The sequence below is a fragment of the Rhinopithecus roxellana genome, chromosome 2 (genome assembly GCF_007565055.1).
Source record: "Rhinopithecus roxellana isolate Shanxi Qingling chromosome 2, ASM756505v1, whole genome shotgun sequence".
Lineage (NCBI taxonomy): Eukaryota > Metazoa > Chordata > Mammalia > Primates > Cercopithecidae > Rhinopithecus > Rhinopithecus roxellana.
Genome location: NC_044550.1, coordinates 103,869,242 through 103,882,676, shown reverse-complemented (window position 1 = coordinate 103,882,676; position 13,435 = coordinate 103,869,242). Strand labels below are relative to the sequence as shown.

The window sequence follows — 13,435 nt, the reverse complement described above, 5'->3', positions numbered from 1 at the left end:
CCATTATGTGAAACTTAGCAGTGGCTAGCCATTCCTACCAGAGGAAACATTACACCAGAGAGGTTGTTTATGGGCACAACGCTGTGGGAAACATGATACATACACTGTCCAGATTTGATGGCCTGACTTGCTCTCCCCCACAGCCAGGAGCCTTTCTGTGGCTCACCCATGGGCCCATCCAGTTACACTGAATCAGTGGTGAAGCTCCATTACAAGACTTATGTCTAACCTTTGCTTTGGGGACCTCCTAATGATAAAATGGAATATAATGGAAATCCATACAGAATTTCTAAACAAACCTATGGAGAAACAGTCAAAAACAAACCCAGACTGAGAAGACTGAAATAAATATTTAATTCATCAATGTGTAGACAGATATACATCTACAAAAAATAAGAATAGCTTAGGAAACCTGCCTCACCAAATGGAGAAAACAAGGTGTCAGCAACTGAACCTAAAGATGTGCAAATGAATGCTGTGGCAAGACAAAAAATTTCAAATAGCTGTTTTTAAAAAACATCTCTGAACTTCAACACAGTACAGAGAAATAATAGGGAAATTTATGAAAAATTCAACAAAGAATTTAAAGGGAAAAAATCAAATGGAAATCCTAGAGGTGGAAAGTTCAGTAAACAAATTGAAAATGCACTAGAGGACACCAAGAGCAGAACTGATCAAGTCGAAACAAAAAACAGTGAGCTCAAAGACAGGCTCTTTGAAAATATACTGTCAGAGTAGACAAGATAAAAAATGAGAAGAAACAAAGAAATCTTATGAGATCTGTGGGACACCATCAAAAAAACAAATCTACAGTGTTAAAGTGGAACTAAGAATGAAAAAGAGTTAGAAGCTTATTCAGAGAAATAACAGAAAACTTTTTAAACTTGGAGAAAGATTAAGATGTTTAGGATGGCCAAAGCTCACTAATCTGGTTTAAACTGAATAACACAACCACAGGACATATTATAATTAAACTTTCAAAGGTCAAAAACAAAGAGTAGGCCCTGAAAGCACTGAGAAAAGGGAAGCATATAACACATAAGAGAATTCCAATGTACCTGGCAGCAGACTTCTCAGCAGAAAGAATGTGGGCCAGGAGAGAGTAGGATAGTAGAATCAAGTGCTGAAGAAAAAACTGTCGACCATGAATACAGTATCCAGCACAGCTCTCATTTAGAAATGAAAGAGAGATTCAAACATTCTAAGACAAAAAAAAAAAAAAAAAAAAAAAGATGAAGGAATTCATTGTAACCATACCTGCCTTAAAAGAAATGCTAAAGAACAGTCTTCAAACTGAAAGAAAAGGGCACTAATGTGTAATACAAAAAATTGGAAGGTATAAATCCACAGGTAAAAATAAATATCCAGACAAATTCAGGATGCTTTAATATAGTAATAATTGAATGTAAACCACTTACATATTTTTAGTAGGAAGGTTAAAATACAAAACAAAAATAGTAACAACTACAATAATTTGTTAAGGGATACGTGATAAAAAAGATGCAAATTAAGACATCAAAAATGCAAAATGTGGGGGAGTGATTGAGTTAAAGAGCAGAGTGATTTCTTTTTCCCATTTCTTATTATCAAAATTAAGTTGATATCCATTCAAAATTACCTATTGAAACCATAAATGTTCTTTGTATGCCTCATAATAACCAAAAGGCAAAAATTTTTAATAGATGCACTAAAAATTAAAGAACAAGAAACAAAAACACACAGAGAAAATCACTTAACTACAAACGAAGACAATAAAGGAACAAAAAGGCACAAAATTTCTAAAAGACAGCAAGAAAACAGTATATGGCAGTACAAGTCCTTATCTATCAATAATTACCTTGAATGTAAATAGATTAAATTATCCAGTAAGAAGACATAGAATGCATAAATGGATTAAAAATAAGACCTAACTATATTCTTTCTATAAGAGACTCCTGTCACCTGTAAATACACACATAAATTGAAAGTGATCAGATGGAAAAAATATATTTTATGACAATGGAAACCAAAAGAATGCAGGAGTAGATATATTTATATCAAACAAAATAGACTTAAAGTAAAAAAACTGTACACACAGACAAACAAGGCCATTATGTAATAATAAAGGGGTCAGTACAACAAAAGAATACTATAATTGTAAATATATAATGCACTCAACATTGGAGAACCTAAATATATAAAGCAAACATTAATAGATCTAAAAGGAGAGACAAAAAAAAGTACAACAATAGTAAGAAACCTCGACATCCCATTTTCAGCAATGAGCAGATGATTGAGAGAGAATCTCAACAAAGAAATATTTAAACTGCAGTCTAGATCAAAAGAACTTAATAGTTATTTACATAACATTTCATCCAACAATTGCATAATTTATAGTCTTTTCACCTGCACATGGAATATTGTCCATGATAGATATGTTAAACCACAAAACAAGTCTTAGCTAATCAAAATATCAAATCATATCACATGTTTTTTCTGACTATATGGAATAAAGCTAGAAATAAATAACAAAAGAAACTTCAGAAATTGTGCAAATACATACAAATTAAACAACATATCCCTAAACAATCAATGGGTCAATGAAAAAAAAATTTTTTTAATGTCTTAAGACAAATAAAAATGAAATCAGAACATATGAAAACTTATGAAATACAGCAAAACAGTCCTTAGAGGGAGGTTTATAGCAATACATTTCTACACCAATAAAGAAGAAAGATAATTAATAAACCACCTAACAATGTATTTCAAGGAACTATAAAATCAAGAACAAACTAAGCCCCAAATTAGCAAAAGAATATAAAGATCAGAGCACAAATATACAAAATGAAGACAAAAATACAAATGATTAATTAAACGAAGGAATATTTTTTGAAAAGATAAAATTGACAAATGTTTTGTCAGACTAAGAAAAAAGAGAAAATTCACATAAAATCAGAGATGAAAAAGGAGATACTATGATGGACACTACAGAAATACAAGGAATCATGAGCAAGTACTACAAACAATTATACACCAATAAATTGAAAAACTAAGAAGAAATATATATGCTCTGGGCACATATAACCTATCAAAATTGAAGAAAGAAGAATAGAAAATGTGAACACACCAATGACAGTGAGATTGAAGGTGCGATTTAGTCTCTCAGTCAAGGAAAATCTGAAAGACTTCACACAGTAGCTCACAACTGCAATCTCACATTTTAGGAGCCCAAGGCAGGAGAATCACTAGAGGCCAGGAGTTCAGGGTTAGCCTGGGCAACATAACGAGACTCCATCTCTAAAAATAAAAATAAAAATTCCCCAGATGTAGTGGTGTGCACTTGTACTCAGGAAGCTGGTGCAGGAGGATCACTTAAGACCAGGAGTTTGAGGCTGCAGTCAGCTATGACTGCACCAATGTATGCCAGCCTCAGTAAAAGAGTGAGACTCTGTCTCAAAAAAAATAGAAGAAGAAAGAAAAGTTCACGACCTGATGGTTTTCACTGACAAATTCTACAAAACATTTTAAAAACATGCACAAATTATTTACAAAGTATTTCAAAAAAATGAAAAAGAGGGAACTCTTCCAAACTCATTCTATGAATATAGCATTACCTGACTTCAAAATGAGACAAGAACAGCTAATAAAAGAAAACTATAGGCCAATATCATTGATAAACATAGATGCAAAAATTCAAAACCAGCAGTGTGAGCATTGGTAATTCAAAAGCACATTAAAAAGATTAGTCACCATAATCAAGTAGTATTTACCCAAGGAGGTAAGGATGGTCTAATACACGTAAAACTATGAAGGATAAAAAACATAATCATTTCAATAGATGCAGGAAAAGCATTTGACAAAATTTGACATCCTTTTATGATCAATTTTTTCAACAAATTAGTTATAAAAGAACATAATAAAATAAAGACCATATGTAATAACCCATAGGCAACATTATACTGAACGGTGAAAAGAAAGCTTTGCCTCTAGGATCTGGAACATGACAAGGATGTTCACTTTAATCACTTCTATTTGACATAGTACTGGAAGTCCTAGTCAGAACAATTAGGTAAGAGAAAGAAATAAAAGGGATCCAAATTGGAAAAAAAAAAAAGTCAAATTGTCCCTCTTTGCAGATGAAATGATCATATATGTAAAAAACCCTAAATACACCACTGAGAATCAGAAATAGTAAATGAATACAATAAAGTTTCAGGATACAAAATCAACATAAAAAATCAGTAACATTTCTATATACCAATAGCAGACTATCTGAAAAAGGAATCGAGAAAGTAATCCCATTTAAAATAGTTATTAAAAAAACAAAATACCTACATATAAATTAAGCCACAGAAAGGTGAAAACTATTAAACATTGATAAAAGCAATTGAAAAAAATTAAAATAAATAGAATTTTTTCCCATGTTCATGGGACTATCCCATGTTCATGGACTAAAAGAATTAATATTGTTGAAATGACCATACTACTCAAATCAATCTATAGATCCAATATAAGCTCTATCAATTGTCCAATTTCATTCTTCACAGATATTAAACAAGATCTTAAAATCCATGTGAAACTACAAAAGACCCCAAAGAGCCAAATAAATCTTAAGCAAAAAGAGCAATGCTAGAGGTATTACACAATCTGATTTCAAAATATATTACAAAGCTATCCTGACTAAAACAGCATGGTATTGACATAAAAACAGGCATATAGACCAGTGGAACAGAAATAGAGAGCCCAGGCATAAATCCACACATTTACAGGCAACTTATTTTTGACAAACATGCAAACATACAATGGGGAAAAGACAGTCTTTTCAATAAATGGTGCTGGGAAAAGTGAATAGCCACATACAAAAGAATGAAACTAGACCCCTATCTCTCATCATATACAAAAATCAACTCAAAATAAATTAAACATTTAAATATAAGACCCCAAACTATGAAACTAGTAGAAGAAAACATAGGTGAAATGTTATATGTCATTTGTCTGGACAAGGACTTTTTAGAAAAGACATCAAAAGACATGCACAGAAAAAGCAAAAATAAACAAATGGGATTACACCAAATAAAAACTTCTGCACTGCACAGGAAACAATCACCAAAGTGAAGAGACAACCTACAAAATGGGAGAAAGTATCTGCAAACTATTCACTTGATAAGGGGTTAATATCCCAAATTTATAGAAAACTCAAACAACTCAATAGCAAAAATACAAATAATTGGATTAGAAAATAGTCAAGAGAGCTGAATAGACATTTCTCCAAATAAGACATAAAAATCACCAACAGGTATATGAAAAAATGCTCATCATCACTAATAATCAGAGAAATGCCAGTCAAACCCACAGTGAGATATCATCTCACCCCGCTTAGAATGCCTTTTATGAAAAAGTCAAAAAATAACAAATGCTGGCAAGGATGTGAAAAAAGGGGAATGTTCATACACTGTTGGTGGAAATGTAAATTAGAGCAATTGTTATGGAAAACAATATAACTTTTAAAAACAGTAAAAATAGACCACGTAATCCAGCAATCCCACTACTGGGTATATATTCAAAGAAAATTAAATCAGTACATCAAAGAGATTTCTGCACTCTCGTGTTTATTACAGCACTATTCACAATAGCCTAGAATCAACCTAAGTGTCCATCAATGAATGAATGAATACAGAAAATGTGGCATATTTGCTATATTTGGCCATTCTTGCATTGCTATAAAGAAATAACTGAGATTGGGTGATTTACAAGAAAAGAGACTTAATTGGCTCCTGGTTCTGTGGGCTGTACAGGAAGCATAGTGCCAACATCTGCTTCTGGGGAGGCCTCCGGAAGCTTGAGAGCTCGTTCACTATCATGAGGAGAGCACTAAGCCATGAGGGATCCACCTCCATGACCCAAACACCTCCTGCCAGGCCCCATCTCTAACAGTGGGGATTACAATATAACATGAGATATGGGTGAGGACAAATATCCAAACTATATCATGTGCACATTTGGCCACAAAAAAAGGATAAAATTGTGTCACTTGTGACAACATGAATGAGCATAGAGGACATTGTGGTAAGTGAAATAAACTAACCACAGAAAGACAAATAGCACATGATCTTATTAATATGTGAAATCTAAAAACACTGATCTAATAGAAATAGAGAGTAGAACAGTGGTTTCCGGACTGGGAAAGATAGGGAGGAGAGGTTTTAACAATGTGTCATGCATCAAAATACCACATTATACCCCATCAACGTGTGAAATTACCATGTGTCTACTTGAAAAAAAAAAGAAAGAAAAAAGAAAATGGAAGAATCAAGATACTGGGGCACTCGAAGAGATAGAAGAGAAAGTGAATTGGCAGTAAGGAAGACAGAGTCTGAAAGTGCAGGTCACAGAGTGGAACATTAGAGTTTATAACGTTAGAAATGAATTTTTAAGTTATTGAAAAGTTAAGTTTACAGCCATAAAAGTGAGTAGCTCAACTGAAGTGGAAGTAAAAGTCAATGAAAGATTAAATTAGAAAATATATTACTTGGCATTTAGTAGTTACTTCAGAAATATTAATAAATCTTAAGAAAATTAAGAACACCAAAGCATTCATAGTGGGCCATTATCATTATACAAATTTATGTGGTAGTATTTTATTCTTTCTAGTGAAGGAAGTAATTCAACAGTCTTGATTATAGGTTAGAAAATGATTTCTCCAGCTGTTACCCACTGACCACATTCGTTGTATTTGAATTGCTTGAGCAACTTGTTTCCGGAGAAAATGGAAATCTCAGCCTTGTCTAGAATAACCTGGGTTATCTGTTTCTATAGGATCTCTGTGACTTTTGTTTTCTTTGTTATTTGCAATTCTGTTAGTTGTAGATTACTGATAGTAATGCAAATATTCTTCTCTATAGATATGCAAATGATTGATTTTGGTGGAAGTATAATTAATTTTCCTTTTTCCACCTTCCATCAAGAAGTCAGTTTTGAACCTATCAAGCAAATTTATTTCAGTGTTCCTTAGTACCTAGATATGTGTGACTCTTTTAATTTTCCATAAAACTCATTATAACATCTTACTGGCTCCCTCATTAAATAAATGAGTTAAACAAAAATCTTAGACAAGTGTTCATTTTATATTTGTAAGTCATAATTTACCCTATTTTAAGCAATTTTCCTTTAACATTCCTAAAAATACAGATTCCTATGTCCCATACTAGACGTACTGAATCAAAATCTCAGGCATAAGGCACAAGAATTTGCATTGTTAGCAAGCTTTTCAAGTGATTTTTAGGCATACTAAATTGTATTAACCATTACCATTCTATTACTAATTCTTTTTTTAACTTTTTTTTTTTTTTTTTTTTGAGACAGAGTCTCGCTCTGTCGCCCAGGCTGGAGTGCAGTGGCGCGATCTCAGCTCACTGCAAGCTCCGCCTCCCGGGTTCCCGCCATTCTCATGCCTCAGCCTCCCGAGTAGCTGGGACTACAGGCGCCGCCACCACGCCCGGCTAATTTTTTGTATTTTTAGTAGAGACGGGGTTTCACCGTGTTAGCCAGGATGGTCTCGATCTCCTGACCTCGTGATCCACCCACCTTGGCCTCCCAACATAATATTTAATTAAATTGCATAACTACAAGAACAAGAACAAACGATGTAAATATATTTAGGAATGAACACAGGTTCCTCTTAGAAAATACACAATTTCTGTAATGGAAGGAGAAATGTACAGGCATTAAAAGTAACTCAAAGGCTTTCAGTTTGCAGTGGACATCAGTCAATAAGTTGTACAGGGGTACCAGAAAGTGCTGACTGCAAATCAGTTAAGTGGAGGTCAGTTAAGGCAGCATCCGCTGTATCTTAATTTGTAAAGTGAATGTTCTAAAACTGGGTTCACCTTTGCTGTAAAGGACCAGATGATAAATATTTTAGGCTTTGCAAACCATACGGTCTCTACAGCAACCATTCAACTCTACCATTGTAGCAGGAAAGCCCCATAGATCCATGGATGTGCTCCAATAAAACTTTATTAAAACAGGCAGCTGGTCTGAGGGCCATGTATATATCTTGCTGTTTTCATACAGTTTTCTAAGTTGGTAGCTCCCTGCCTTTTTAACCATCAAGGATTACTTTTAATCCTCTCCTCTGATTTTATATTTCAAAAGCCTTAAGAAAAACCCACAAAATATATTTATTTTGTAATTTGGGGGGAATTCTTATTCTGTTAATAATTAGTCAATGATATATAAAGGTTACCCATTAGATCAGTATGAAATAATCAACATTACTAACTCTCATGACTTAGTTCTGGATAGAAATAAAAAGTATTCAACTATATATATATAATTTAAAACCTGTATAGCTTTCTCTGGTGTAAATATATAACTTTTCGAGATTTTTCAAGTATTAAATACAACTTTTGGGAATCCCCACACCTGGCTCCCCATGATGACATTCAAGAATTCCTCAGGATTCTGGGAATTTTAGAATGAAAGTCACTGCTCTGTAGGAATGAATGAACGAACAAATGAATGAATGAATGAGAAAGGGAAAGAAGAAGAAACAGTGTGTCTACTAATTGTAAATTAATCATCAATGAAAGTTTATTTTATTAATAAATTTGTCAACTTTGAGTTGCCAAATCTAACAAGATCACACCTCTAGTCAAATTTTATTTTAGTTCATTGACTATACTATTAATATCATCCTGAAATACTCAAAACTTCTGCCTTAATTCTGTGAATAATTCACATATTAATCACCCTATACACTACTTAATGAATGGAATGGTGCTTGGAATAAAGATAATTACAGGACTAAAAGGTTTTTCTCTGGAGGCAGGGCATGGAATTTTGTTGTCTGACTGGAATAAAACAAAATTAATCAATATTTTCTGCAACCAGTGGCTTTTGACTTAGTTGTCTATTAATATCTATCAATCACTATAACCTCAGTCCTATTTCCTCCATTCTTCTTTTTGCTATCATAAAAATTTGTCCATTTTTTTCCTGTTTGATCTATATGTTTCTCCTCTTTTCTTTTCATCCAAACAACCAGACATCAACTTAGTACAGACAGTGCAATTGATCCGAATCCTACAGAACTCACTGTTTCCATCTACATAACTTACATAATTGTCAAGCGGAAATCACTCTCAAATTTTTTAATTCAAATTTTTAATTTTAATTTAATCATTTTTTATTCATTTGTTAATTTATTTTGAAAATAATTTTAACTTATGTTTTACATTCAGGAGTACATGTGCCAGTTTGTTATATCTCATAATGCTGAGTTTTGGGGTATGAATGATCCCATCATCCAGATGCTGATTTGATATGGTTTGACTCTGTGTCCCCACCCAAATCTCATGTTGAATTGTAATTCCCAATGTAGGGGGAATGACCCGGTGGGAGGTGATTAGCGTATGAGGGCACATTTCCCCCTTGCTGTTCTCATGATGGTATGTGAGTTCTCATGAGATCTGATGGTTTAAACATATGGCATATCCCCCTGGCTCACTTGCTCTTCTGTCACCATGGTAGAACGTGCCTTGCTTCCCCCTTCACCTTCTGCCATGATTGTAAGTTTTCTGAAGCCTCCCAGCCATGCTTCCTGTACAGCCTGTGGAACTGTGAGTCAGTTAAACCTCTTTTCTTTATAAATTACCCAGTCTCGGGTAGTTCTATATAGCCGTGTGAGAACAGATTAATACATGAGCATAGTACCCAATAGTTAGTTTGTCAAACCTTGCCTTTTTCCTTCTCCCCTCTAGTAGTCCCAGTGTCTATTCTTTCCATCTTTATGTCCATGAGTACCCAGTGTTTAGCTCGCACTTATAAGTGAGATCATGTGGTATTTCGTTTTATGGTCCTGCGTTAATTCACTTAGGATAATGGCCTTCGTCTGCATCCATGTTGCTTCAAAGGACATGATTTTGTTATTTTTATGGCTGCATAGTATTCCATGGTGTATGAAATGGTTTGGAAGGTGGCCCCTATAAATCTCATGGTGAAATGTAATCCTCATTGTTGGAGGTGGAGCCTGGTTGGAGGTGTTTGGGTCATGCGGGTGAATCTCTCATGGCCTGATGCCATCCTTGTGATAGTGAATTCTTTCAAGATCTGGTTGTGTAAGGGTGTGTGGTACTTACCCCTCCTCCCATTCTCTCTTGTTCCTGCTCTGGCCATGTGATGTGCCTACTCCCTCTTTGCCTTCCATCATGAGTAAAAGCTCCCTGGGGCCTCCACAGGCGCCATGCAGATGCCATCACCGTGCTTCCTGTACAGCCTGCAAAGCTGTGAGCCGATTAAATCTCTTTTCCTTATAAATTACCCAGCCTCAGGTATTTCTTCATAGCAATGCAAGAATGGGCTAATAATACAGTGTAGATGTACCACATTTTATTGATCCAATCCACTGTTGATGGGCACCTAGGCTGACTCCATGTGTTTGCTATTGTGAATAGTGCTGTGATGAACATGCAAGTGCATATGTCTTTTTGGTAGAATAACTGATTTTCTTTGGGTTATACACCAGTAATGGAATTGTTGGCTTGAATGGTAATTCTATTTTAAATTATTTGAGAAATTTCCAAACTGCTTTCAACAGTGGCTGAGCTAATTTACATTCGCACGTATTATGTGTAAATGTTCCCTTTTCTCCACAGCCTCCCAAGATCTGTTGTTTTTTGATTTTTTAATAGTAGCTATTCTGGCTGGTGTAAGATGGTATGTCATTTTGGTTTTGATTTGCATTTCTCTGATGATTAGTGATGTTAAGCCTAATCTTTGCTGCCAAAATACTGGGAAAATAGTGTGTCACTTGTCAAAATAGTTTTACTTTGCTTTAAATATAATCTATTGAGTAGTATATTTCTTCCAGCAAAATTAAGAAGTAAACATTTAGAAATGTATAGTACCTTGCTGTTAAGTCTTTGCACAAGTATACCAATTGAACATAAAGTCCACCTTAAACTTTCATTTGAAATGAAAGACAATTTTTAAGAGGTTAAGGGCTAGTAATTTGTTAAAGTCCTGAAGTTAAATTAGTTCAAGTAAATGCAAAGAATTTCCTTTAATTAAAGCCTTTTAAATGAACACTTTAAAGCATAGTTGGTTTCTCCCTCAAATCTTGTCCAAAGCCACTGTTTACAACTCAGTGTATCAAAGGTTTCAGATATGATTATGAAGCTCCCTCAACTTACAAGGTGCTATTTGTGACTTTAGATGGCTATGGCTATCATTCTGGCTTTTCTGCCTTTTGGCAACAATAAGCACACGCCTCCCATTTCTCCCCCACCCTGACTTACCCCTCTTTTCATTTAATATATACTTTTTCTCAGAGTGTTCTTACACATCTTTAACTGTAAATATGACAAAAGCACACAGTATAGTACATGTGCCACATGTACAAATGTTGTATCTAGTCATACAATTTTCCTTTTAAAAAAGAAATATTTTATTTTCAAAAAGCAAAGACTCTAGGAACCTTTCCTAGTGGCCAGTCATAAAAACATAAATTCCTGGCTAGTTTCCCAAATTTGCCTGACCATAAGAACCACTTGTGATATATGTCAAACACATGTATTCTGAGTCTCATCCATGATCTCCTGAATCAGAATCTCCAGGTGAGAGGCCTGGGACTACACATTTTAAACAAACGTCCACAGTGATTATTATGATTAGTAAAGCCTGAAAAAAAGTTCACTTGGATCTTTATGACTGAATAACCTCACAAACATAGGAAAGTTACCTGGAAAAAAATATGAGAATTCTGAAATTCTGCCTTTGCTGCAAGTGTCTGTTCCCTCCTTCTCTACTTATCAAGACCTGACAGCTTATGTAACTCCCCAAAACCACCAACACCTGGGAAGGGTTGAAAATGATTTTAATGAAGAAGAAAAGCTGATGTTTAATTTCAAAACTGACGGTGAGAATAGAACAGAGAGGCACGAATTTATCTAGATTCTAACACAAAGCATTGTATTTGAGTCTACACACGAAATTGGTTTCATGTTTATTTTTTGTAAGTTTTCACCAAACTCTGTGCATATACGGAGGCTGGGCAAGAAAGAAAGAAACCCAGAAACATGGCATATTCCATCCCTTATTTATTTCCCCATGCAAGCAGCCAGGGCTTCTTCACCTAGTCCCTGTGTCAAGCTGACTTTCTGTCTACTTCTCTATCAGAAATGGAGCTTCCCCAAAGACTGCCTCAATGTCAGTTACCCAAAGGCCTTTTTTCCATCTTGTGCTCCTAAACTTCTACGATATTAAATATTACCCTTTCTGGAAATTCTCCTGAGCTTTGATTTCTAAAATTTTACTCTAACTCTGTTTCATTTCTTCTTTTATAGACTCTCTTTTCTCTAACCCTTTAATGTAGACATGTTGTATGGCTTTGTTCTTGACCTTCTGATCTCTCCACATTCATTCCCCCAGAGCATGTATCCATTTTCTTGGTGTCGGCCTTCCTGTCTGATTATAACCATCAAGTAACGATGTTGGTGATGAGGATAGCTAACATCTCCTAGGCATTTTCCATGTAGGTTATAATAAACACCCTATATAATTCGTACCATCAAATTCTTCAACCCTAAATGATACTATTACCACAATGTAAGAGATGAGGAAATTGAGATTTTCATCAAAACCCTGGAAAGCCAACGTGAAGAGCCCCTGTGTGTCTCCTTTCCTAATGCCTCCAGGCATCACGGCATGTGGATTGCCGTGGAGTGGGGAATAGGAAGCGCAGCATTGTGAAAACACCGGAAAATACGTTATGCTAACGGGTAAAGACGCTCATCTCTGCACAGTGACGGTTTTGTTTCTGAGTCAGGTTTGAGATGGGCCAGTCCTGAGTCGATGGTGCCACCAGGGATCACGAGTTTAATAAGATCTTCGTGGATGCTTGGAACCCAACTGGTCTCTGTTTTCTACTTTAGGGCAAGAGCCACAGCTTGAGTGGGGTGGTTTTGGTGTCACACACGCGATTAATAATACCCACCGCTGCAAAGGAATCACCGTGGACGACGCCTCGTTTCATCCCATGCTCTTGCGATTGATCCCTCTCACCTGTTTACTGATTTCATTCAAATTCTTCAGCGACCACAGGACCCCGACTTGCCCTCTCCATCCAGGTTCCCATCACTCTGCTTTACAGGCCTGGCCTGCTCGCTGCTCCTCACACCAGCGCTGCACGACTCCCTCCACGCCTTCGCCCTGTTTCCTCCATCAGACAGGACTCGCTTCGTCCATCTCCGTCAGGCAAAAGCCTGCCCAGCGTTCAAGACCCTCCTCAGATGCCGCCTCCACGATTAGGCTTCTCCTGACCCCTGGGCCTGTAACACGCGCCACCATAACTCTCCACCTCAGCCCACATTCCCACAGCACTCGCGTCGTCCGCGGCCCGCAAGGTGGCGCTTAATTCTATTTTAGGGTATTTCCTGCTTGTTTCCTGCACATACCG

At 35.8% G+C, this 13,435-nt stretch overlaps 1 long non-coding RNA gene across 1 annotated transcript in view; it reads right to left on the bottom strand.

Annotated features, from left to right (window-relative positions):
* LOC104653923 overlaps positions 1-12,758 on the bottom strand; it is a 60,110-nt gene extending 47,352 nt beyond the window's left edge. The window contains exons 1-2 of the long non-coding RNA XR_746744.2: positions 12,580-12,758; positions 10,119-10,255 (exon numbers count right to left, since the gene is read on the bottom strand). This is a non-coding gene — a long non-coding RNA (uncharacterized LOC104653923). The remainder of the gene's footprint in view (positions 1-10,118; positions 10,256-12,579) is intronic.
* Between the last annotated feature and the right edge of the window lie 677 nt (positions 12,759-13,435).